The sequence below is a fragment of the Cnephaeus nilssonii genome, assembly GCF_951640355.1.
Source record: "Cnephaeus nilssonii genome assembly, chromosome: 19".
NCBI classification, from domain to species: domain Eukaryota; kingdom Metazoa; phylum Chordata; class Mammalia; order Chiroptera; family Vespertilionidae; genus Cnephaeus; species Cnephaeus nilssonii.
In genome coordinates, this window is record NC_137090.1 from 35,686,876 (window position 1) to 35,714,088 (window position 27,213).

General features: G+C 39.6%; 1 protein-coding gene across 2 annotated transcripts in view; it reads left to right on the plus strand.

Annotated features, from left to right (window-relative positions):
* Positions 1–1,950: 1,950 nt before the first annotated feature.
* PAFAH1B1 (platelet activating factor acetylhydrolase 1b regulatory subunit 1) overlaps positions 1,951–27,213 on the plus strand; it is a 64,103-nt gene continuing 38,840 nt past the window's right edge. Inside the window, exon 1 of one of the 2 annotated variants that reach the window (XM_079797925.1) lies at positions 1,951–2,305. The gene's annotated coding sequence lies outside the window, so the exon portion shown is untranslated. Of the gene's footprint in view, positions 2,306–10,148; positions 10,173–27,213 lie in introns of those variants that run through there. The other variant, XM_079797926.1, reaches the window with a different exon arrangement.

Consider the following 27,213-nt stretch of genomic DNA (forward strand, 5'->3'; position numbering starts at 1 on the left):
TTTTAAAATGTTCTAAACATATGAGTCTATGAGCTCAAGGTTTATAGGGATTAGTGCTACCAATTTGTATTAAATCAGTGTTTATTAATGTGATTCTAATTTTATTCTGGACAATTTTGTTGGCATTTGAAACATTAATTTAAAACAATAAAGAACTCAATGGGGGGATAAAGACACATATGTAATACCTTAATCAATAAAGAAAAAAATAAAATGTACATATTCTGGCTTAAAAAATAAAACAATAAAGAACTGATTTACTCAGCCAATTAAATATTAAGAAGTGTGTTATCAGGCAACAATAAATAATATTTTAAAAGACAGAAATGAACCAAAGGTAGATTCTTAGAACAAGAGATGTTAATTTATTTCATGTTTATTTCCTGTTACTGGATATAGCACAGACTTCTCTATGCCTCCTCTTGTCCTTATCTAACTAGAGAATCCCTTAACTGTAAATCTGAAAAAGACCTTCCAGAGACCATTTGATTTCCTTCTCTGCCTTCAACAAGGAGCAAACCCAAACCCTCCAGGCAATTCACTCATGTTCCTCTTGAACACCTCCAGGGATAGAGACAACCTTTTCTGACAAAAGGAAACCTGTTTTGGTACCAAGCTACAGTAATGGTTACAGGAGTTACCTATGATTCCCAACTAAGGCAGTCTACTTTACACATGCAGCATCCCCTAATTCTCACAAAAGCCTTACAAATTAGTTCTTTATTAAGTCTATTTTATGAGAAGCCCAGGCCAGAGAGAGTAATTTAGCCAAGGTCATATTTCTGGTAAGTGGCTCATCCAGGATTCATACCCAAATTATTTCTTTCATTAACTCAGCTGCTTCTCCAAAGGCAGTGTATGTATTTACCGACATAAAGGGAAGTAATAAAATCAATGAACATAACCTTAAACTTATGTTTCAAGAAAAGTTTCCTTGGACAATGAAAATTATTGATGAAATAACCACACTAGATACCTTCTATTAAAAGAATATCCCATGTTAAATGATTCAGAACCTCCAATCTGGCCTCTTTTAAATCATACGTCTCTGTGTGAATAAACTGACTACAAATTCCCCAGACTTCTTTGTTATCAGTATTTCAGTCCATAATTTAGCAAACACACACACACACACACACACACACACACACACACACACACACACGCCTTGTAGGGGTAAAGTTCCAGTTCTTTCCTTGGGCTTCAGTTTTGAGACTTCCAGATTCTCAGGTGTGTGTGTGTGTGTGTGTGTGTGTGTGTGTGTGTGTGTGTGAGAGAGAGAGAGAGAGAGAGAGAGAGAGAGAGAGACTAAGGAAAAGAATAGCTGAATCACATCTAAAAGCAAATTGTCCCAATTAAAAATCTATAATAACAGTGAAGACAATTGGGCATTCCATCAGCCTTTTAACCTCAACGGCTCTTCTCCCCAAGCGAACCCAACCTACTTCCAACCCACACCCCCAAACTAGGTAATAAACTCGAAAGTTGGAGGTAGAAGAGTCGACAGCTTGGCCCAGGGTCGGCTTTATTCTGAAGTCTATCGGGGCCCCGGAATCCACGGGTGCTAGAGGGTCCCGCTGTTGGTTGGCGCAACTGGGGAGAGCGTTGTTTATCGGCAAGAGCAGGGCGGGGAGTCCGCGATGGGCCCGAACAATCACACCAGGGTCTAGGGAAAGAGAACCGAGAGACTATTTCGAAGGTTACAGAGGCGCGCAGGGCGCGAGAAGCAGCGGCCCGTGCGCCACCTCGCTCACCGGCTCCAGGGTACCGCCACCCGAACGGGCCGGCCGGCCGCCGGCTCAGCGGAAGGCAGCGCTGCTCGGAGCCCGGCCCCGGCCGGCGCATGCGCCGCAGCTCCTCCTCCTCTCCCGCCCCCCTCCTTCCCGACGGGTCTGGGGCGGCGGCGGCCGCGGCGGCGCGGTGACGTCAGGGCGTTGGGGCAGCTCCTGTGACAGACGGAGCTAGAGCGGCGGGGCGGCGGCGGCGGCGTCTGGCGGCCGAGATAGCGAGTGAGCGAGCGAACGAATAGCGACCCCGGGGTCTAGGGAGCGAAAAAGAGAAGAAGGGGAGCGCTCGGGCGCGAGCGAGAGAAACCGCGAGCGCCGGGCCTGGGTTCGCGCCCCGGAACGGCTGAGGAGCTGCCGTTCCCCTCCCCCTCCCGGGCCCGGGCCCAGCGCGCCATCCTCCCCTCCCTCCTTCCCTCCCTCCCTCCTTCCTCCCTTCCCTCTCCCTCTCCCCCTCCCCCGCCGGTGGATGGGAGTGAAGGACGGAAGAGGCCCTGCGGAGGCGGCGGTGCAGCGCTTCGGTAAGGCGACGTGGGTCTCCGCCCTTCTCTCTGTCTTCTCCGCTGCGCTCGGGCGGCTGCGGGCCGAGCCCGGCGGCCTGACGATGTGGCTGCGCCGGTCCCCTCCCTCCCATTCTCCCCTCCCCCTGCCGCCGCCTCCTTCTTCTTCTCTCCTCGCTCTCAAAATGGCGGCCGCGGCGGCCGTTGAGTGAGACACTCGAGAGGAGGGGGAACAGGCCGGGGAGGGCGCTGCCCTCGCTCCCCTCCTCCCCGACCCGGGTTCTGGGGGGCCCGGCCGCCGCTGCTCCACCCGCGGCCCTCCCCGGGAAGGGATCGCACTCCTCCCTCGGTGACTTAGCAAGAAAAGTATTCTTGGGTAGGAAGGGCGTGGAGAGCAGGTCGCCCTCGGATCCTGGAGAAAGCGTTCGGCCCTCGTTTCCCCGGCCACGGAGAGCCAACTCCGCTTTCCCCACGCCACCCGCGGTGGGCGACGGGGACCGGGCCCGGCCCCGGGCGCCTCGGCACCCACAGGCTTCCCCGGAGTTCCGTCCCCACCTGCCCTCAGGATGGGGTTGAGGATGACCAGCCCCTTCCCTGGCCTCCCGGTGCAGTGGTCCAGCCTTTGCATCCACTGAGGAGAAGCGGCCCGACCCACCGAGCCATCTGCAGCATCCACCCACCAAATCAGGCAGGATTCCCCCCCCCTCCCCTGCCACTGGCCCCTCAAACGGGAGTTGCCTTTTGACGTTGTAACCCTGAGCTTCGAGGCCCTCAGCTATTCCCCTTCATCCGGTCTCCCCATTCCTCGAGCGAACGCAGAGCCTTCTTCCTTAGCCTCCCAGGTGAGAAATGCTTGAGAGACGGTGGGCACATTTTAACACTGACCTCTCTCAGCATTCGAGTGGACGGGAGGAGGAGGTTTTCAGTTTCTTGAGATGAGGAGAGCAGAGTGCCTCGGCTTTATTTGTTGTTTTGCCTTTCTCAGTGACTTAGCAAGAAACTCCTTTGGAGAGGAGGGCAGGAGATTTTCTTTTGGGGTTGGGATTTGGGTCCAATTTATATCCGTTGGTTAAGATAAGAAATTGTACTTTTTAAGGGAAGAACCAGATTTGTTGTCTCGTTCTCAATGGGCGATGTCATGCCAAGGTCTCCCCCTCCCCCTTTCCTTAAGAGGCAATCGGGAGAGAATAAAGATATTCCTGTTATTCCGACCGCTGCTTAAACACACAATCCTCGAGATTCATAACGTTTTAAAGGCTAACCAAAAAGTGTGTGCCATTTTTGGTAATTATATTTTTGATGGGAGGTGGATTGTTTTGTGTGATTTTCATTTTGAGGCTAGGGCGGAGGAGACAGTGCTTGGGCCTTTCATACCAGTAATGTCATCCCTCCCCCATTTGCCACAGTAGTATTTGCTTAATTTTTATTTATTTATTTATTTTATAGCGGGGGTTGATTGCTGCAGGGTCGTCTCTTAATCAGGAACATTTCCTGCTTATGCATGTCGGTGGTAATATGTTGAATATATAAAAAGCTTTTACTTAATTTCTGATTTGGACCTAAGGCATTAGCTAGCTTTTAATCTCATGGGGATCTTTCAGGACACAGTTTTGAAAAAATAATTGGCAGTTGCAAATTGGAGTTTTTATTAAAGCAGAGGAGCAATTTGTATTTAGGGAGATTTATTCTTTCATGTTCTATTATACATTGTTTGGATTGTTCAGAAGGGGAGGATCTAAAACAAGTTTGAAGCTGTTATTTTTTAAAAATATAAATCAGAGAATAGAACCCAAATTTTCACAAAATATTCCTGTATATATTGATTTTGACGGAGCTAGCCCTATTTTGGCACCCTCCTGCCCCCTTTCTAAAAAAATGGGCTAATATTTGTGGATGCTATGAACAGCCATTGAGCCGGGGAGACTGGGTGGAGTAAGAGAACAGAAGCTGTGAAATGCTAGATTTAGGTTGCCCTTTCATAGCATTTTGTCTCTTCCTTATGTTTCTAAGGTTTTTTGGTACTAATTTATGCTACCACAGAGGCATTTCTCTGTAGTAAATCTTAAAATTCCATGATTTTAGTTTCCACCTTTTTGGCAAGGTGGGAATTGAATAATTGAGGTAAAAAGCAATGTCCTTGCTCTAAAGCAGGCACTTATTGTCTATATGTATCTGTAGATATACATACACACACATATATATATATATATATATATACATCCTTATTAATGTTTTTATTGTTTTAGTCAAGTATAAATTAATGAATGCCAGAAATATTTGGCAAGAATTAGTGGAAATATTGCAGAAATCTAATAATACTACAGATGTTTTCTTTTAGTTTGCATTAAAACAGTAAAGCTGTGATTTAAAAAAAATAATGAACATCAAAGAGGAGTAAAAAAGGATAAGATAATTTGTGTTAAAGGCTCTTGTGTTGTCCCCTTGAAAGGGTCCTTTCTGTAAGATGCTACCATTAGAGAGGGTAGGTTACTTTAATATTTTGTATCAAGCATTCCTATGAATTTACATCTTCAAAAGAATGTCAAATTCATGTGGTAATTGTGATTTTGGTGAGTCTTATAATAACTGTCAGTGTGTGTTATATTTTTATGCTTTTGTTATTTTTAATGTGATTAGAAAGTAGGAGGGTTCATATAGTGAGGAATGAGTAAGTTAATAATGGCAAATCACTGTTATATGTCTGACATATTCCTATCCCTAGTATTTATAGTTATAAAAGTGCACCAAGAGCAGTGTTTTTCTTGGTAGATTATTAGTGTATCTGATATTTGTGGAAACTTTTGCTTAATGTGGTGATCCATTTTAAAAATTCTTCATAATCCTATATTCATTTTTTCCATATTTTATTGATTTTTTTTTTTACAGAGAGGAAGGGAGAGGGATAGAGAGTTAGAAACATCGATCAGCTGCCTCCTGCACACCCCCTAATGGGGATGTGCCCGCAACCAAGGTACATGCCCCTGACCGGAATCGAACCCGGGACCCTTCAGTCCGCAGGCCGACGCTCTATCCACTGAGCCAAACTGGTTTCGGCATAATCCTATATTCATAAACTTTTAATGAAATTGGGATAGATTTCATTTTTTAGTAGAATTACTTATTGTCTGTTTTTCCAGATAAAGTAACTCCAGTATATAAGAGATTTGGATATGTATCATCATTTTTTGTTTTCTAGCTAGAACATCTATATTTTTTAATGTATATGTTTCATATGTACTGAATTACATATATAAAAAAGACAAAATATATATCAACTATATATGACTGCTTTTTGTTTACATGTGGTTCGTATTATTCATAATTTATCTTTTTTTTTCTTTTAATCCTCACCCAAGGATATTATCCATTGATTTTAGAGAGAGTGTAAGAGAGAAGGAAAGACAGAAATATCAATGTGAGAAAAACACCGATTGGTTGCCTCCTGCACATGTCTTGCAGGGCCTGGGCCAGGGAGGAGCCTGCAACTGAAGTACTTTCCCTTAGACAGAATTGAACCAGGGACCCTTTGGGCCCCAGGCGGACACTATCCACTGAGCAAACCGACTAAGGCAATTTATCTTAAGCCTTGGAAAACTATGGAAGTTGTCAACATTGGGATGGAGATGTCTTAACAAACCCCAAACAAAATATTAGTGCAATCAGAGTGAATTTTCCAATCCTTCCAGTTCAGTTCTAAAGCAGTGAATCATGCACACTGTTGCCAAAGGGACTTGGTTTTAAACTCAGCTGGCCATGTTGGCTGTCGTTCTAAAAGAGATTTTTTTTTAACTTGTCTTTAAGTCTCTGTTGTGAAAATATTTCATAATGACAGTAACCTGTTTTATGTACATTGAAAAGAGAAATAGTTAAGTTTGAATTGGAAATTCTTTGCCACTGTTCTGTCTTGTACAACTATATTTTTTTACTTAAAAAGTTCTCTATTTAAAACTAATGGTATACAATATATACGTTTTGAAAAGAAAAAGAAAATCAGTTCCTGAAGATACTTAGTTGTAGAAGGCCAAATGTTTTGAGAATGTTTCTTCATGAAGAAAGATGCTGTGTTATATAAGCCTAATAGCTAATTGCAGTGAAGGCTTTTTGCATTGTTTTAGCTTTGTTGCTGGTTTGGTATGACACTTTGGGCTAGTCATTTAAATGGAACTTTAATTTAGCTTCTGCTATGGGTATAATTTTTAAACTTGCCATGGCAGTTATAGCCTTAATTGATATTTGTGAAATGTTTCCTACTCATTGGATATAGACATCATAAGTACTTATTATTTTGATTAATTGTTTTTCTCTTTAAAAGATTGTGGCTTTTGGTGAAATTTACCTAGTTAGTATTGATATGTGCATTTGTCAAGGATACTTCTGGAAAGGTATCCTCTAAGTTGTTATTTAACATTGTAATAAACATTTCCCTAGAACTTTGTAAATATATTTACTAGTAATTTGGTACTCGTTTTCATTTGTTATGTCAGCCACTTTTTGAGGTAGGTTAGTATTTTTATGGATGAAACTACTGAAACTCAGATTTTGTTTCCTAAGGTCTTGAGAATTGGTTAGTAGCTAGAATGAGGTAAATATTATAGGCACTGAACCACTTGGGTATTGCCTTGTATGATCAAGGAAACATTCTTTTTTGTTTTGACAAAATGAACTCTTTATGACTATTCATATGTTAATTTCTTTTCTAAAATGGTGAAAATCAGTGGTGTTTATTACTTGCATCATTTAAATTGGCATTTTTCTTAAACATATGGTCTTGTATTAACTATTTTGCCTGCATAGGCCTTAGACATTTGAGTAGGAACTCTCAGAAAGTGCCTGATGTTGCTTTACAGTAGTATTAAGTAAATACTTGTTGCATGCATACAGCGGTATTCAGATAGTGTGAATAAAATATTAACATTAATATTTAAATAAGAGTAGTGTTATTAAGTAGATACTGTTGCATTTGATGGAGTGCAGGGTTATGTGAAAGAAAATGTGCTATCCTATAGTTCTTTGCAAAAGCTAATTTCCAGTGATCTCTTGGGAAGTAAAGTGAAGGAGGGAAAAGTGTTTATACTTCCTTTACAGAGACTTATGTTGTCCCAGGGAGCAGCAGCACACTTCTGACATAGTTATATCAAGACCACACAATTCCCAATGTTATAAAAAGTTAATTAATCCAACTAGACAAGTTACATTTGCGTTTTATAATTATTTGCTCTTTGCATTTTGATTATTTGCTCTTGAGCTCTTACGTGTTGCCAATCATTTTTTAAAATTTTCATTTATTGATTTTAGAGAGAGAGAGAGACATGGATTTGGTGTTTCACTTATTTATGCATTCATTGGTTGATTTTTGTATGTGCCCTGAGCAGGGATTGAACCTGCAACCTTGGCATATTGGGACACTGGTATAACCAACTGAGCTACCTGGCAGGGCCCTGACAAGAATTATTATTATTAAACTTTTTACAAAATTGATTGAGAGAGGAAGGTGGGGGCGGGGGGGGGGAGAAGGGAGAGAAACATTGATGTGAGAGAGGAATATTGATCAATTGCCTCCTTGTATGTGTCCTGACTGGGAATTGAGCCCATAGCCCTTTGGTATATGGATGATGCTCCAACCAACTGAGCTACACTGGCCAGGGTTTGATGGGAATTATTGATAGTTAAGTAAGGCTGTTAAGAAATTTTCTGCGAGACCGTCTTTTGATAAGAGTGAAATTAAGAATCAGAAAAATTTTTAAAGAATTTGATTTTTTGAAGGCATTATACAAAGTTTTATGTTTAAGATTTTGCACATTTTTAAAATATACTTTATTGATTTTTTACAGAGAGGAAGGGAGAGGGATAGAGAGTTAGAAACATCGATGAGAGAGAAACATTGATCAGCTGCCGCCTGTACACTCCCTACTGGGTATGTGCCCGCAACCAAGGTACATGCCCTTGACTGGAATCGAACCTGGGACCCCCTGAGTCCGAAGGCCGATGCTCTATCCACTGAGCCAAACCAGTTAGGGCTGCACATTGTTGATTAATCCACTATTTTAAAAAAAATGTTGAATCTTTATTTTTTAATAGTTTGTTTTTTGGACAGAGAGAAAGAGAGAGAACACCATCCATATGAGAGATTAACATCCATCAGCTACCTCTTGCATCTCTTACCAGGGATGGAGCCAGCAACCTGGGCATGTGCCGTGACTGAGAATTGAACCGACAACCTTTTGGTGCACAGCACAACACCCAACCAACTGCCCAGGGTGATTAATCCACTTTTAATCTGTGGCAAAGATAGAAGGATATTTTATACTAGTGTTTTGTGTGCATAAAGAGTATATTTTTATTCATCTTCGCAAAAGAAAGAAAGATATGGATAATGAGTCAAGTTTATTGATTAGTGTTGTTTTTTTAAGGGTAAGAAAAAGCTATACATTTTGCATCATCTGAAAATTAAAGCTGTTGACTAAAACTGTATATGAATATTTTAGATTCTAATCCTAGCGCCACAATTTATCAGCTATGTGCTTTGAGGCAAAGCCTCAATTTCGTTATCTGTAAATGGATAATGTTGACAATATCTAAGTTATAGGGTGGTTACAACTACTGCATGATAAAAGGCCTGTAAATCCTTCAGTAAATGTTTTTTATTGTTAAAGACTTTTTTAAGGAAGAGAATTTAGCATACAGTTTAAGCATATAAATATGGTCCTTACAGTTTTAAGTATATTTCTTAAGAATTAGTATTGGGGATTCTTTCCCCTTTGGTATCAATTATATGTATCCCAGTGATGGCTTCAAAGTTTCTTAGTAGACAAGAAGTTCTACGTAAATTAATGCCAAATGGAAAATTTTCATCTATATATATAAAAAACCCTAACATGCAAATAGACCGAATAGCGGAACAACTGAACAGCTGGTCACTATGACATGTGCTGACCACCAGGGGGTGTGTGTGGAACATGGTGGGTGTCGGCTGTGGCGGGATGGTAGAGCAGGTCAGCGGGGGCGCCAGACCAAGGCTGGGCGCTGGTTGCTGTCATCAGGGCGAGCCTCTGGTGGATACTGAAAATTCTTTGCTCCAGCGCGCTATGGTCCCACCTGGTGCTCATACCTGTTGCCGGCGCCAGAGTTGCCACTCGCAACCGCTGCTGGCACCCAGCGCCAGCCCGATCACTTGGTGTCATCAGCGGGTGCGAGCGGTGGCTGCTGGCCCCGATTGCCCCTCAGGGCTTCTCCACCTCCCCCTGCTCCTGAGGGGTGATCAGGGCCGGCAGACGTCTCTTGTACCCGCTGCCGGCGCTGGAGCTGCTGCTTGCACCTGCTGCTGGTGCCCGGCACCAGTTCCAATCGTTCGGCGCCGTCTGTGGGTGTGAGCGGTGGCTGCTGGCCCCGATCACCCATGAGGGCTTCTCTACCTCCCCCTACTCCTGAAGACGATTGGGACAGCAGCTGCCGCTTGCACCCGCTGCTGGCGCTGGCCCCTTCCCCCCCACGGCCGGCCAGGTGGTCAGTGCACTCCCACAGCCAATGTCCCTCAGCCAGCCAACCTCCCACGGTCCCTCCCCTCAATCGGTCCCGATCGGGACTGGGCGAGATGGCCACAATCGGCCACGATCACCTGCCAGGCCGAGGGACCCCACCTGTGCATGAATTTGTGCACCGGGCCTCTAGTTTTTTTGTTGTTGTTTTTTAAAATATTTTTATTGATTTCAGAGAGGAAGAAAGAGGGAGAGAAAGATAGAAACATCAATGATGAGAATCATTGATTGGCTGCCTCCTGCACGCCCCCCACTAGAGATTGAGCCTGCAACCGGGCATGTGCTCTTGGCTGGAATCGAACCTAGGACCCTTCAGTCCACAGGCGGATGCTCTATCCACTGAGCTAAACCAGGTAGGGCTAGTTTAAATATAAAATTATACTGCAAATAAGCATTTATTTAGACTCCAAAGTACAATTTACAGTTTTATTTTAGTGATCAGAAAATTTTTGTTTATACTTTTAAATATTTAAGAACCACATTTTAGGAGGGGTGTGGGATGGGGATGGGGGGATGAGGACAAATATGTGATACCTTAATCAATAAAGAAATTAAAAAAAAAAGAATCACATTTTGCTGTTTAGTTTTTTAAAAAACAGATGTATGATTTAATGAATGGTTGTAAAATGAATATCTGTTGTGCTGTTACCCAGGTTAAATAATACAAGATTGCCAGCACCCAAGAAACCCCTCACATTTCCCTTCCAGTCACAGTCCTCACCTAACTTTAATGTATTCATTTCTTTGTGTTTAAAAAAAATTTTTTTTAAATCTTTGTTGAAAGTATTACATAGAAAAATTTTTAAATCTTTTATTTTGGAATAATTTTAGATTTACAGACAGGTTGAAAAGATAAGGCAGTTCTTGTATATACTCTGCACCCAATTTTCCCCATTCTTACAATCTTACATTTCTGTGGTACATTTGCAAATCTTGGTATTTACTGTTAGCTAAACTCCAGACTTTATATGGGTTTCACTAGTTTTTCCATTAATGTTCTCTTTCAGTTCCATATCTGACCCAGGGTACCACATTGCATTTTGGTTATGTCTCCTCATTCTTTTCTAGTCTGTGACAGTTTATCTTTTCTTGTTTTTTATTACCTTAACAGTCTTGAGTAGTACTGGTCAGGTAACCTATAAAATGTCCCTTAAACTGGGTTTGTCTGGGTTTTTTTCTTTACTTTTCTTTTTTTTCATGATTAGACGGGGATTATGGCTTTTTGGAAAAACTATTCTAGAGGTGAAGTGCACTTCTCATCATATCATGGCAGGGGCTATATGATACCTACAGAACATCACTGGTGGTATTAACCTTCATCACTTGATTAATGTGGTGTGGCCACTTTCTCAATTATAAAATTACTATTTTTCCTTTCTCCTATTTTATCCTTTGAAAGTGAGTCAAGTTCTATGTCCCAGAGGGGGGAGTATTTACATACATTATTTAGAGTTCTTCAGTAAGAGACTCATCTCCTCTCCCCCATTTATGAACACAATTTACATCTTTATTGTCAGAAAATTTTCACTTAGAATTTTAAATTAAATTAAATAACCCCAAGATTTTCTAGTTTATAATAGTTTGGAAAATAAAGATCAGAGAAAGTCTTTGAAGAAGCTTATTTAATTGAATTATATATCCCTCTAGAAATTATTCTGAGAGTATTTAGTGTTGGAATTTTAAAGAAAAGCTCCCTATGTTGGGGCTTGTTTAGATGGTGACTGCTATGATCTGAGAAGCTAAGAAAATAGTGTGTCTTACTCATTGGTTCAGATCTAGTATTTGAACATACTTTGTTCTTCCCTTCAAAAAGTTTTAAATACTACAACAGGAAACAATATTTTGATTGATTAGACTCTTCTTTTAAAAACAACTGGTAGGTGCATTAGGTGTTTTTTTGTTTGTTTAGAAGGCATTATTATAGTTACAAGTCTTTCCAATCCCATTCCCCTCCCTCCATCTTCCCAGTGATAAAGTTCCTCTTAAAATTTGTATATTTCACCCTGTTGAGTGTTGCTGGGTTGTTAGAGCGTCAGCTGCCCGCTGAAGGGTTTGGGTTTGATTCAAGGGCACATACCTGGGTTTCAGGTTCCATCCCCACTTGAGGCAACCAATTGATGTATCTCTCACATGGATGTATCTCACATCCATGTTTCTCTCTCTCCCTGTTTCCCTCTCCCTTTAACCCTCCCTCTCTAAAAAAAAAAAAAAAATGGAAAAATATCTTTGGGTGAGGATTAACAACAACAAAATTTGTATATTTCCCTTTTGTTCTGTTTTTGTACTTTTTTACTATACATATGTATCCGTAAACAATGTATAATAATGCTTAAAATTTACAGTAATGTTACACTCTGTAATTTTACTGCTTTATTTTTTTTCACTTAAAATGTTTTCTTAGATATATTATTGATAATGGTAGATCTAGCTTATTGTGTTGTGTGGTTCCTTACTAGTATATATGGTTATACTATAGAAAGGTATCTGAGGAAAGATGATAAAATTGTTTTTGCATTGCAGAATTCATTCTAAGTTTAATTAGTAACTTTTATGCTTTGAATTGATTAAATAGAATGGATAATATTGTTGACATCCATTTTAGACCATAAATTCAGTCTCTTCAATTATTCAAAAACCTGTATTTACTCAGTACTGAGCCAGGATTTGCATACTGGCAATCTGCAGGCCAAACTAAGTCTGTAAATGCATTTCTCTTGGTCTTGCATAGTTAAAATTTTTTTTGAGTCAATATTTAAAAATTAGCTATTTAAGTCTCTATTTTTGGATTATCCTGAAAAATTAGAAGCTCTAGCAACAGTGTGTCCTACATTTTGCCATGGCAACTGTTGGCCCAAGCTGAGTCACAGCTGCCCTCTTATAGATGGGCACAAACTCTCCAGGGAAACAAAGCCCTACCATTCCCTGTTACTTTTATTGATTGTCCTTCCACTGTTGTTTATAGTGAAGAAATACTTCTTTATAGACGTTTCTATAAAAATGGAAAAAAGTACAGCTGAGCAATTGTAATTTTCAAGAAAAGGAGAACGTATTTCTCTGCAAATGAAGAATATTGTAATATGATTAGTATGCAAACAAAATGAGTCCTATATGGAAAGACTACAACCTTGTCTGCTTTGTTCATTTATATTATCGGTATTGTTTTCTGTAGATAATTTGTAATCTTTACATTTTTGTGAAAGTAGGTCTGAGGGATGCCACACAGTGCAGTTGAAGATCAAAAAGATAGGAAGAGAGTGTAAATTATGAAGTTCTGTGCAAATGCAAGATATTTACCTGCCCTCGCTGGTTTGGTTAAGTGGATAGAGCGTCAGCCTGGGGACTGAAGGGTTCTGGTTTCGATTCTGGCCAAGGGCATATGCCCGGGTTGCTGGCTTGATCCCCAGCAAGGGCCGTGCAGGAGGCAGCAGATGAGTGATTCTCTCTCATCATTGATGTTTCTATCTCTCCCTCTCCCTTTTTCTCTGAAATAAAAAAAAAAAAAAAGATGTTTACCTGTTCTTTTAGCTGTGATATGAATCCTTGTTCCAAAAAAGTTTTAAGCAGAGGGGGTTAAACACTGGTTTAATCTCCATACAATGGTTTAATCTCCTCAACCATCCTACCTTTCAGCACTGTATTTTTTATTTTTACATTTTTTATTGATTTTTGAGGGGGAGAGAGAGAAACATTCAATACTCTATTTAAAAATGTTTTTAAATCCCTAGCTGGTTTGACTCAGAGGGTCCCAGTTTTGGTAACAATCAAGTGCATGTACCTGTACTTTGGTTACAGGCTCCCTCCCTCCCTGGCTCTCGTCAGGGCCCATGTGGGAGGCAACCAATCGATGTGTCTCAATGCTTCTCTTTCTCTGTCTCTCTCCCTTCCACTCTCTAAAAATCAGTGGAAAAGTATCCTAGTGTGAGGATTAACCAAAAAAAAAGTAAAAATAATAATATTTTAAATAGATTTTTTTTAGAGTGAGAGCAACCTCAATTTGTTGTTTGATTTATTTATGCATTCATCGGTTGCTTATTGTATGACGAGATCGAACCGCCAACCTTGGTGTGTCAGGACAACGCTCTAACCAACTGAGCTACCCAGCCAATGCGCAGCACTGTATTTAAGTACCTTATCCAGAGGCTACAAGTGGATGGTGCAGAATTCAGACCACAAATAAGTTTTGTTTGCTTAGTGGTTTTGTTTTTAATTGAATTGACTTAAAAAACTGAGTTCTACCACTATTGTCTTATTTTTAGCTGATTCATACTTTTACTTGCCAAGTTAGTCTCTGTATTTGATTTGTAACCCTTTATTTAAGGCAATTTGTAAGTATAAACTACAAAATGCCACAGATTAAAAGTGAAGAGAAAGAAGAAACAAAAAGGGTAAGGCTAAAATGGAGTTAGAATCTAGGCCGAATATCAATATTCTTGCTACAGGTATAGCACAAATTTGACTCTGAGTTTTCTATGAGCTAGCAAGAGGGAAAAAACCTGTTAGGTTGTTTTTCACAATGTTCTTTAAGGTAAAAAGAAACCAGGTAGTTCACAAAGACAGCTACCGACTTGGCACTATAGACTTGAATTTCTCATAGGAGTCCTCATAAAGAGGATTATGTGAAATTATTATGCCCTTCATTAATATCTCTAAGGTAGATGGATGTCTAGTATTTAACAACCCTCAATATGGAAAGACCGACCACATCATGTGAGGGTCAGTCTGAAAGAGTAGGTAGATTGTCCTGTGATGTCTGACCAGTGGATATAATTTCCCTCGACCCAGTTCTTGATATGAATTGAAATTACGCTCCTTGGCAAGTACCAAAAGTGTGGATGTTCTATACATCAAGTACAGACCATTTATATATTTTTGTGTGAAAACCTAGTTTTCCCAAATAGAATTTGTGAAAGTGCTTATAAGATTCTTCTTAAAAAACTAGAGGTCCGGTGCACAAATTTCATGCATGGGTGTGGTCCCTAGGCCTGGCTGGCAATTGAAGCGTGAGCATCTGGCATGGAAGGGCAGGTCCCAGCTGACCTCTGGGCCCTGGGCAGCACCTGGCCCCTTCGGCCCCCGCCCAGCTCCCTCAGCCCCTGGAAGCTGGGCAGCAGCCCCACCCCTCGCTGCCGCCGCTGGCTGGTCGCTGTCTGCAGGGCTGTTGGTGGGGCGATCGGGCCCCACTTGCACCCGCCTTGGCCTGGCACCACCTGCTCACCTGCTCCACCAGTCCCGGGTCCCACTCTCGTCGGGGCCCATTGGGGCTGGCAGCACCTCCACTGCTGCCCGCTGCCAGCGCCACATCGCCACGCCAACGCCCGCCATGTTCCACACTGCCCTGGTAGTCAGTGCATGTCATAGCAAGCACTCGAACTCCCGATCAAGGGGACAGTTTGCATATTAGGCTTTTATTATATAGGCTAATTTTGATCATAGCCAGTTTGCCTCAGTGGTTGGAGGGTTGGCCTGTGGACTGAAGGGTTGCGGGTTCGATTCCAGTCAGAGTGCCACGTACCTGGGGTTGAAGGCTAGGACTCTGCCCCAGTTGGGGCACTTGCAAGAGGCAACCAATTGATGTGTATTTCTCACATCCATGGTTCTCTATCTCTCCCCCTCCTTTCTAAAAAATCAATGGGAAATATATTTTGGGGTGAGGATTAACAAAAAATATATATATATATATTTTTAATTTTGAATCTGCTACATCCCTGTCTTATTTTTCTTCTTACCCATAATGGCAAAGTCGTTAAGAAATAGATTTAAAGAAAAAAAGGGGCCACTACACAATCCTGTTTTACGCTCCTGGAAATTAATTGCTTCAGTAGAAGATCGTTTCTATGCATCAGGACTCATGGTAGTTTTCAGCATAGATTAAATGTAAGGAGGTATTTTTATTTATGTCTGTAATAGATATGGTCTCTACCCTCAAGAAGCATACTAATATATGGCTCTGCCTCTTCTTCCTTCACATTGTGCTCAAGACTCCCCTTTATTTAAAAGTAAGGAAGATTTTTTTCTTTAGTCCTACTAGAACTGCAGCTCTTTATCTTATTGATGTCTGCTTTTTTTTTTTTTATTTCTCAGTTTGCCATCCTTAGCCTCAACTCTTCAGCAATACTGTATTTTCCAACTAATTAAAATAAATTTGTGCCCTGGTTGGTGTGGCTCAGTTGGTTGTGTATCATCCCATGCATGGAAAGTTTGCAGGTTTGATTCCTGGTCAGGGTACATATGGGAGGCAACTGATCGGTGTTTCTCAAATCCATGTTTCTCTCCCTATCCCTTCCTAGCTCTCTAAAAAAATCAATAAAAACATTTTTTAAAGGAAAAATTAATTTCGTATTTGAATATTTTGTTGTCATGTTATATTCATTATTATTTTCTCTTTATCCAAAACCTGCCTCAAAAAAATTGCCAATTGTTTGTTTCCATCTTTCTTAGTCTTTCAGTTTAAAGCTGACTTGGTCAGTGCTCAGTTCATGTTATATTCTCTTTGTCACCTTCTTTCTAGTCCCTACCCTCCCACCTCACTCTTAACTAGATTGTATATTTCCTTAGGGGTGAATTACATTGTATACATTTTTTACTTATTTTAAAACCTTACAGACAGAGCCTATCATAATAGTCAATGAATGAAAGGATATGTAAAGCTCACATCTTTTACTATATTGTAAGTTTCTTATGGACAGAGACTAAACATTGTTCTTATGTCACATGTCTCTTTCCATAGATGAGGCATATGGTATGCAGATATGCGTTCTTTGGATGAATACTGGGTACTTGGTACATCCTCAGTAAATAAATTGAATAATTGAGGCCAAGAGTATAGCTCAGTGATGGGCAACCTTTTGAGCTTGGTGTGTCAAACTTCGCCAAAAAACTGAGCATAACTCGGGTAGTGTGTCACTTTGAGGAAAAAACATTATTTCGCAAATGTTTCATCCTCAGGAGCAGCAAATGTTTCATCCTCGGCATGCGGCCGCCTCAGCGGCCGCGTGTCATCAGAAATGGCTACGCGTGTCAGTGCTGACACGCGTGTCATAGGTTCGCCATCACTGGTATAGCTATTTCTCAATTTGTTTCATTGGAGGTAATATTGGTGTGGATAATAGTATAAACTAGAAATTAGTTCAGTTGAGATAGGTTTTCCACTTGGGTTGCCATAACAACTTGGGCAGTTGTCCTTAGATATAAACAAGAGATCTGCCTTTAGGACCAAGATCATATTCTAGAGAAAGCCATCTTACAAGAGCAACTAGTGAACTCTGTCAAAAATAATTCAGCCTTGGCTGGGTAGCTGAGTTGGTGAGTGCTGTCCCCATACACCAAGGTTGTGGGTTCAGTCTCTGGTCAGGGCACATACAAGAAGCAACTATTGAATGCATAAATAAGTGGAACACAAATTGATGTTTCTCTCCATCTTTCTCTCTCTTTAAAATCAATAAAATTCTAGAAATTCCACTTTTGCATAATTGCTATTTGACTATAAAGCTTTTCCCCAAAAAATCATTCCAAATGCTTCCATCCTAGTCCAAGCCTCTGTCATTTTCTATTTCCAGCCTCCCCATGCTTTAATATCTCATATATTATTTCCAAAACAATCACCATGAACCCTAGCTGGTTTGGCTCAGTGGATAGAGCATTGGCCTGCAGGCTGAAGGGTCCCGGGTTCCATTCTGGTCAAGGGCACATGCTCGGGTTGCCAGGCTCAATTCCCAGTAGGGGGTGTGCAGAAGGCAGCCAACCAATGATTCTCTCTCATCATTGATGTTTCTATCTCTCCCTCTTCCTCTCTGAAATCAATAAAAAAAAATTTTAAAAAAATCACCATGAAATAACCAGTTTTAGGACATTGTTCCCTTTTTTAAGAATTACAGTGATTTCTGCCTTGTAATTCCTTTGGGCTAACTGCATCAGTATTCACCATACCTTATGCTTTAAAAATGTCCATAGGACAGTATGTCTTCTATTATTGTTTGTATGCTTGGAAATATTAGCAAGCTCCTTTTTCTTGTTTTAAGGCAATGGATTTTTTTGTGTGACCTTGTTTGACTTAAAAAAAATCAAATCTAAAAAATTTAAAATAAATACATAAATAAATAAATAAATAAATAAATAAATAAATATCAGATCTAAGGGCTGTTACAGCTATGTTTGTTTGTCACTTGAAAATGTAGCATTTGTAGGCAGAAACCAGAAGGGTAATATCAATGTTAAAGGAGGCTAAAAGTTCTTTAATTAAAAAAAAAAATTCAGTATCAAGTTAAGACAGCCAATTGATTTTTCTACAGGACTTAAAAATTGGCTTACTGTCTCTGATATGTTAATTGGTGTTCAATCTGTGTGGGGTTTTTTTTGTTGGTTTTTTGTTTTGTTTTTATTTCAGAGAGAGGAAGGGAGAGGGAGATAGAGATAGAAACATCAGTAATGAGAATCAGCAGATGGCTGCCTCCTATATACCCCCTACTGGGGATGGAGCCCGCAACCCAGGCAAGTGCCCTGACTGGGAATCGAACTGTGACCTGGTTCATGGGTCAACACTGAACCACACCAGCCTGATGGTGTTCAATCTTTAAACAAGAAAAAAATTATATCAAAACCACCCTCATACAGTTGGGCTTGGATGTTTGCTCATATTTCAGATTTTGATTTTTTTTTTAATTTAAAAAAAAGTGGATGAGAATAAAGTGATACTTTGCATCTTTAGTTCTGAAAACACAGTAAATTTTTAGTTTTACTATGATGCCTATTGTAGTCATTTAAAAACACTAGATACCTACTGTGTGTTAATTACCATGATATTTGGTAGAAATACAACAAGGAATAAAATATGTGTAGTTTTGGAGGACAGTTGTTGAGGAGACACTATTCAGGCAGATAGATAATTACAGTGTAGTGTGAGAAGTTTTAAATATGTGTACGTACAAAGAACTATGAAATCATAGGAGGGAGTTACTCTGCTTAATTTTTTTTGTCAAAACTATGTAAATAGCTGAAGCCGGTTTGGCTCAGTGGATAGAGCGTCGGCCTGCGGACTGAAGGGTCCCAGGTTCGATTCCGGTCAAGGGCATGTACCTTGGTTGCGGGCACATCCCCAGTGGGGGTTGTGCAGGAGGCAGCTGATCGATGTTTCTCTATCATCGATGTTTCTAACTCTCTATCCCTCTCTCTTCCTCTCTGTAAAAAATCAATAAAATATATTAAAAAAAAAAACCTATGTAAATAAATCCCAGTTCTGCTATTTATGCTAGCTGCTGAGAACTTTGCTAATGCTGTTTAAATACCATTGATAAGTATGAGGTTGAACCTGTGCAGTTACCATTATTGGCAGTTTTATATGGTTTAACCCTAATAGTATTTCAGTATGGCAGTTAAAACAAGAAAATAAAACATTGTTCATTTCTTTTGCCAATACTGTATGTCATTGTTGGATAATATTTTATTAAAATCAAGCTTTGTGTTGACTAAATGTACCATTTTTGGAAAACATTTTTAAAAGTTTAGCTTGGTTTCTCTTTTTAAGAAGATAATATATATGAAAGAATTTATTAACTAGAAATTGCTATGCCCTTATAAGTTATTTATTAATTGCCTATAATTGTGGAAATATAATTATTTGGAAAGTCTTGCTTTCAAAGTTTGATTCCTTACAAACATTTATTGAGTGCCAGAACGACAAAGAAATTCAGTTCAGTGTTTGCTCTTAAGTTGGTCAGTCTGGTACTAGGGATAGCATGTATCTAGTTACAAAGAATGTGGGAGGCAGCACAGGATAGAATCATGATTTTTCAAATTTATCTTAGCACTGTAAACTTTTACTCAAAAACTCATGCACAGAAACCCAATACATAAACAGATAAAAAGGGAGTCCTGCCTGTTTGGCCTCCTTTCTGTTCTCATTCCTGCTGTTTGAAACCATTGATGTGGGAGCAAAAACCAAACCTGGCTTGAATCTGGGCCCTGCTACTACCTAGCTATTTGACCTTGGATACATGACCTGACCTTAGTGAACTTGTTTCCTCATCTGTTCAATGAGGATATTAGTTTCTTTGCTGGGTGTTGAAAGAATTGAACATTGTAGAAGAGGGACTTAGGATGTAATGGCATTCAGTAAACGTAGCTATTAGGATTATATGGACATGACACAGTGAGACTAATGAAGAAGGTGCCTACCTCTGCCAAGGGGAATGGGCTGGCCAAGGAGGGCTTCACAGGTGGTGATTGGCCTCCTTCAGGCTGAATCTTAAAGGGGGATGGAAAATTGCAAGCTATGAGGTGTACCGGTTAATAATGGCGGATTTTGTAATAAAAGAAAACACGATAATTTCAAGAGAAACATCAAAAGTGCTTTATTCAAAGTAATGTCCATTGCTAGCTACACATTTCCCCATCTTTCAGGTAATTTGTAGATACCGTCCCAATAGAACTTTTCTTGTTTTGAGGCAAACCATTCAGAGATCCAATTTTCCACTTCTTCCTATGTTTTGAAGTGCTGCTCAGAAAGTGCGTGTGCCACCGATCGGAACAAGTGGTAATCTGAAGGAGCAAGGTCTGGTGAATACAGCGGGTGGGTTAATACTTCCCAGGCAAGATCTTTTAATGTGTCTTTAACTGGTTTTGAAGTGTGTGATGGTATGTCATCATGAAGCAAAATTACTTTGCCATGTCTTCTGGAACATTCTGGTCGTTTCATGATCAAAACATGGTTCAAATTGATTATTTGTTGTCGGCAGCAATCAGTATTAATGGTTTCACCTGGTTTTAGAAGCTCATAATATACTACATCTTCCTGATCCCACCAAACGCAGAGCATTGTCTTCTTTCCGAAGCGATTTGGCCTTGCAGTTGATGTTGATGGTTGACCTGGATCAATCCATGATTTTGTGCATTTGGGATTCTCAAAATAAATCCAGTTTTCACCTCCAGTCACAATTCGATGCAAAAAGACTTTCGTGCCATTGAAGCAACATTTTACTGATGACTTTTAGGTTTTCCATTTGTCTTTCCTTCAGTTGATGTGGCACCCATTTTCCTTCTTTTAAAATCTTTCCCAATGCTTGTAAATGATCGGAAATTGTTTGCTGAGCAACGTTTAATCTTTCTGCAAGTGGCTTTTGAGTTTGACAAGCATCTTCATGCAATAATGCTTGTAATTGTTGATCTTCAAACTTTTTCGGTTGACCTGGACGTTCTTTGTCTTTCACATAGAAATCATCACTTTTAAAGCATTTAAACCAGCGTTCACAAGTATCTTGAGATGGAGCATGTTCACCATAAGCTTCCCAAAGTATTCAGCAGCACTTTTCTTCAAAATAAAGTAATAAATTATAACTTCCCGCAAATGCTCTTTTTTGGCACAAAATTCGACATTTTTAAGTGTAAAAATATCTATGATGTTAACACCTTCAGCAAATTTGACATATGAAGTTTTGAAGCTTATTGTCAATACAACAAAATAGCATACATATCAAATCGCATATATATCAACATATGTGTAACTCCATCTATTGAAAAAAATCCAAATTATTAACCGGTACACGTAGTATATGGATGAGGGATATGTATACCAAAGTAAAACATTTTAGTAATGAAGACTTCGGCATGTGGAATGCTACTTCATTATACCTTTCTGGAGATAAATGGCCTCCCCGGCATTCTGTGTAGCTTTTCCTTAACATTCTTTGACTCTCACTTTAGTATTAGGCTGAGCCAGGCTGGGTGAGGGTCTCTACTTACTTAGACTAACTAAATTGACTAGTTACCTAAAGGAAAAGGTACTCTAAATCTGAATTTGTGAGCTATCTTGGTTATAATGTAATGATGCATTTATAGACAAGTCCTTCCTAAAAGCAGTTGCATTCGTGTGTTGAAAATTAGGAATCTTTATGTCCGCCTCTGAGGTCTTAGTAAGTAAGTGTTTTTGTTTGTTATTTTAATGCCCGAGGTTCAGGGTAACAGTACTAATGCTATGGTACATTACAGGTGAATATAATTACTTTTACCTTTTTTGTTTTTTAATCCTCACCCAAGGATATGTTTTTATTGATTTTTAGAGGGGGGGGGGTGGAGAAAGAGAGAGAAGCATTACTTGGTTGCCTCCTGTATGGATCCTGACTAGGGATCAAACCCACAACCTAGGTATGTGCCATGATCCAGAATTGAACCTACAACCTTTTAGTGTACGGAACGATGCTCCAACCAACTTAAGTCATCAGGCTAGGGCTACTTTGAATTTTTGAGAGAGCTAGAAAGTTAGTTTCTAGGAAAAGCTAATGAATCATAATTGCATACTTTTTCTGCCGAAACAATGACATATCTTTTCTTCTTAAAACAATCAAATTTTAGGCAAAACATTTCAATGTGTTAGGCTAACACATGAAGGAATCCTATATAATAAAAGCCTAATATACTAAGTGTTCAGTTGTCAGGTCGTCTGTTCAATCGAAGTGTAATATGCTAATGATATGCTAAAGCCACTCAACTGCTTGCTAAGACGTGCACTGACCACCAGGGGGCAGATGCTCTGACTGGTAGGTTAGCTTGGACTGAGCAAGATGAGCAGGACCTGCCCTGGAGCCCTCCCACAGTCCCTCCCTGATCGTGCACCAGTGTGGTTTCTCGGACTGGCCTGCACCCTCTCACAATCCGGGACCCCTCGGGGGATATTGGAGAGCCAGTTCCGGCCCGATCCTGCAGGCCAAGCCAAGGGACCCCACTGGTGCAAGAATTCGTGCACCAGGCCTCTAGTATTAAATAAAGTGGATGAGACATACAAACTAAGAGTGATGTATATGTATAAAATCAGATAGTACTATGTACCAGGCACTCTTCTAAGTACATGGGTCAACTAATTTAATCTGCCTGGCAAACTGTGAAATAAATATTACTATTATCTTTTTTGTCTAGTTTAGGGGGTTTGCAAATTATGGCTGGCAAGCCAGATCCTGCCTGCTACTTGTTTTTGTACAGCCTGTGAGCTAAGAATGATTTTTTACAATTTTAGTGGTTGAAAAAAAGCAAAAAAAATTTTTTTGTACAATTTTACTTTTTAAGATTTTTATAAAATTTATTTTGTAAAATAGTTTGTAAAGTTAAAATTATAACTTATTAACTTCTAAACATGATATGAAATTTGGCCCTGGCTGGTGGGGTTAGTGGTTAGAGTGTCATCCTGTGGTGCACTGGTGGGTCCCGGGTTCCATTCTCTGGTCAAGGCATATTACTCCGGTTGTAGGTTCTATCTCTGGTCCAGGTACTTATGGGAGGCAACTGATTGCTGTATCTCTCTCACATTATGTTTCTTTCTCTCTCCCTCTCCCTTCTTCTCTCTAGAATAAATGGAGAAAACATAAGCTTGGGTGAGGATTAAAAAAAATAATATGAAATTCAAATTTTAGTGTCCATGAAGTTTTATTGGCACAGAGACACACCTGTTACTTTACATATTGTTTATTGTTGTTTTCTTGCTACAGAAATTGTAAGGTTGTCAAAACAGGGAATATTTACTGTCTAGCTTTTTATAAAAAGTTTGTTGACCCCTGGCCTAGATACAAAGGGGAGAAGATAAAAGCAACAAAGTTAATATTACATGTAAATACATGTAAAAGAATGCATCTTTATTAGTATATACCAGGAAGATTAGATAATTATATAATGAGAAAGCCAACTGTATTTTCTTGAAGGATTAAAAAAACTGTTAATAAAAGCTTAACTATAATGATAAATGCTTATTTATATCATAATGTTGGGTTGACCTCTTTTTCCTGTTAATAGATCTCTTTAAGATATACCTGCGTTGTAAATATTACTTTGAATTTGAGTGACAGTTGTAATTGCCATTGAAATCTTAGTACCTTGGCCTCACAATTCAATATTTGTCTATGGATCCCAGTTAATACTTTCTGACACTGTCCCTTTGTAATATTGCTTTTGACCCTTTAGGACTAGCTATAATTTGAGCACGTGCATCAAAATCACCGGGAGAAATTTTAAAAATTTAGATGCCTCCTCAGAACCTCTGAGGGTAAGGCCCCATCATGATTATATTCAGAAAGTTCCTCGGGTGTTTTTTTTGTGTGTGTTTGTATGGCGGGGGGGGGGGGGGGATCAGGTGGTTTTAATGTATAGGTCTAGTTAAGATCCATAGTTACTTCCATCTTAAACTATTTTAGTAAATCCAGTTTGCACAAAATACACATGTTCTCAGAGGGGGAGGGAGAGAGAAACAGAAACATCAATGATGATAGAGAATCATTGATTGGCTGCCTCCTGCACACACACCCCACACTGGGGATAGAGCCAGCAACCCGGGCATGTGCCCTGACCAGGAATCAAACTGTGACCTCCTGGTTCATAGGTCGATGATCAGCCACTGAGCCACACTGGCCAGGTGAGACCTGCTTTCTTGATCCTTCTACTCTTCTATTTTTCTTTCCTGTTTTCACTTTCTGCACAATGCAGTTTAGGTTTTGTTTGATCCATTATTTCACCTCTGATTATGCATTCCTCACACATACCTTACAAATCCTCAGCCCAACCCTAGATCTCTAAGTATGCATATTTTTTCTGTGTCTGCTTAGTAAAGAAAAATCACATGTCTTTGTACATTGGTACCACTAAAATTTCAGTTTCCCGTCTAAAAAATGTTCTTCCTGTTGAATTTCTTTGCTCTCCATAGCAGCTATTTCAAGCCTCTTAAAACCTTCTTCCTTACCCTGCCTACTCAGCAAATGACCTTACTTCCTATTTTCCTGAAATATAAAACATATTTGTGCCCTAGACAGTGTGGCTTGGTTAGGTGTCATCCCATGCACTGAAGGGTTGTCGGTTCTATACCCAGTCAGGGCATGTGTTTAAGTTGCAGGCTTGATTCCTGTTTAGGGGGTGCAGGAGGCAGCTGGTCAATGTTTCTCTCTTTTTTCCCCCTCTCCCTTCCTCTTTCTCTAAAAATCAATTAAAAATCTTAAAAACACACATATTTGCATCTTTTTTTCTTTCTAACACAATGGAAGAGGTGACCAATCTTTATGTGTAAGACTTGTACATGTGGATCATATTCCTTTCTCTTCCTCTTCCCTTAGCTCCTTGTTCCATTTTTAAAAAATGTATTGATTGATTTGAGAGAGAGAGAGAATATGAGAGATTATTTGTTGTTCCATTTATTTATGCATTCATTGGTTGATTCTTATATGGACCCTGACTAAAGATCAAACCTGCAACCTTGGCTTATCAGGAGAACACACTATCTATCTGAGCTACTCAGCCAGGGCCTCCCTCTGATTAAAAAAAAAAAAAAAGACTTTATTATAGAAAATACCAGACCCATAAACAAAATTAGAGAATAGTGTGATGACCCTCTTTGTACCCATTACCCAGCTTCAATAGTTATCAACTCAAAGCCAATCTTATTTCATATATTTCCCACCATCTACTCTTTCCACCCAAAATTTTGAAGCAAATGCAAGGCATATAATTTTAACTGTTAAATTTTTAAGAGGGGAGAGAGAGAGATAGAAACATCAATAATGAGAGAGGATCATTGATCAGCTGCCTCCTGCATGCCTCACACTGTGGATCGAACCCACAACCCCAGGAATCTTAACTGTGACCTCCTGGTTCATAGGTCAATGCTCAACCACTGAGCCACGCCGGCCAGCTTAACTGATAAATTTTTTGTGTGTATTTCTAAAAGACTTAAAATAACCACAATTCTATTAATACTCTTGAAAAGTTCACAATTATTCTTTAATATCATTAGATATCCGGTCAGTGTTCAAATTTCCCCAAAAGTTTATTCACTGGTTTGTTTATTTTACAAATAATTATTTTACAAGTGATTTTTTGAATCCAGATCTAAATAAGATCTATAAATTGCAAATGTTTGATATATCACTTCTCTTTTAATATATAGGTTTGCCTTTTTCTTTCTTGGAATTTATTTAAAGAAATTGGGTAATTTATAGAGCTTTTCACAGTCTGGATATTGCTGGATATATCCCATGGTGTCCTTAACATATTCTTCTGCTCTCTATACTTCATTCAAATTGGTAGTTGAAGCCAGATATTTGAACAGATTCAAATTTGATTTTCTGGCAAGAATACTTTATAGGTTGTATAGTGTTATTTTATCAAGGGGTAGATAAATCATGTCTAGTTGTCTGCCTTTAGTTGATTAGGGTGAGAAAATGGTGATATTAAAATTCTTAATTCCTTCATTTTCCGTGTCCTTTTTTTCTTTCTACCATTACCATTTAAGCATCTTGCTTGGTTAAAATGGGAAACACACACACACACACACACACACACACACACACAAACAATAACAACAACAACCAGAAAAATGGCTTTTCTACATTTCCACCTCTTTCTGAGATATTTATTTATGGTATCATCTTTAATTCCTCTCTGTACTATCAACTCACTTAAATATGGTTTTTGCCATGTTAAAACCATGTCCCTACCATTTTACTAAATCCATCCTCATCAAAGCTACCAGTGAGCTCTATACTTAATGGAGCAGACCCATTTCATACCTCATTTTGCTTAATAGTGGGATAACTTTGGATACTGTGGATTGTCTCTCCTTCTTGAAATACTTCCTTGGCTTCTGAGACATATTCTCTCCTGTTTTTATTTTTACCTCTTTAATTGCTTTCTCTTAGCCTCAATTGTAAATTCGAGATTTTGGTTGTTGTTGTGTTTAAGTGTTGGTGTTGCTCTTCCTGGCTCTGCTGCTCTTGCTGTATACATTCTCCATGGGACAATCTCATCTATTATCATGGCTTCATTTATTTCATCTCTAAGTCGATAAGTACTTAAACCTTAATTTCTGTAAGTTGGGTCTCTTCAGACCTGACTTCTTTGTACAACTTCCTACTAGAAATCTCACAGGCACCTTGGAGTTAACATATCTAAAACGGAATGAATCATACTTTCCTCATCCCCTCATACATTTTTTGTTCAACCTAGTTCTAAGCCAGAAATCTCTCGAAGTTACCTTAGACTCCTTGGCTGACTTTTCTCTCTCACTTTCTTGCCCATATCTAGTCACCAACCTTGAAAGATTTTCCTGGTAAATAACTTAAATTTATCTAATTCTCCATATATTGCTGCTGTGCTAGTGTGAATCCCTATCATCTATCATCTTCATTACTGCAAGCCTCCTATCTGGTCTCTTCCTTTCCAGTCTTTCTGGTCCATTCTTCATTATAAAAATGAGAATGATTTCATCTAAAGACTCCCCATTGCTCCTAGGACAAATTGTAAAGACCTAAGCTTGTTTTGTGATCAAGCCCCTGCTAACCTGCTCAGTTTCATCCTGAGTCATCACCCCCTTTGTGGTAACACTTGTCACACTTTTCACACTGTTTCAATTGCTCGTTCTTGGATTACTCTTCC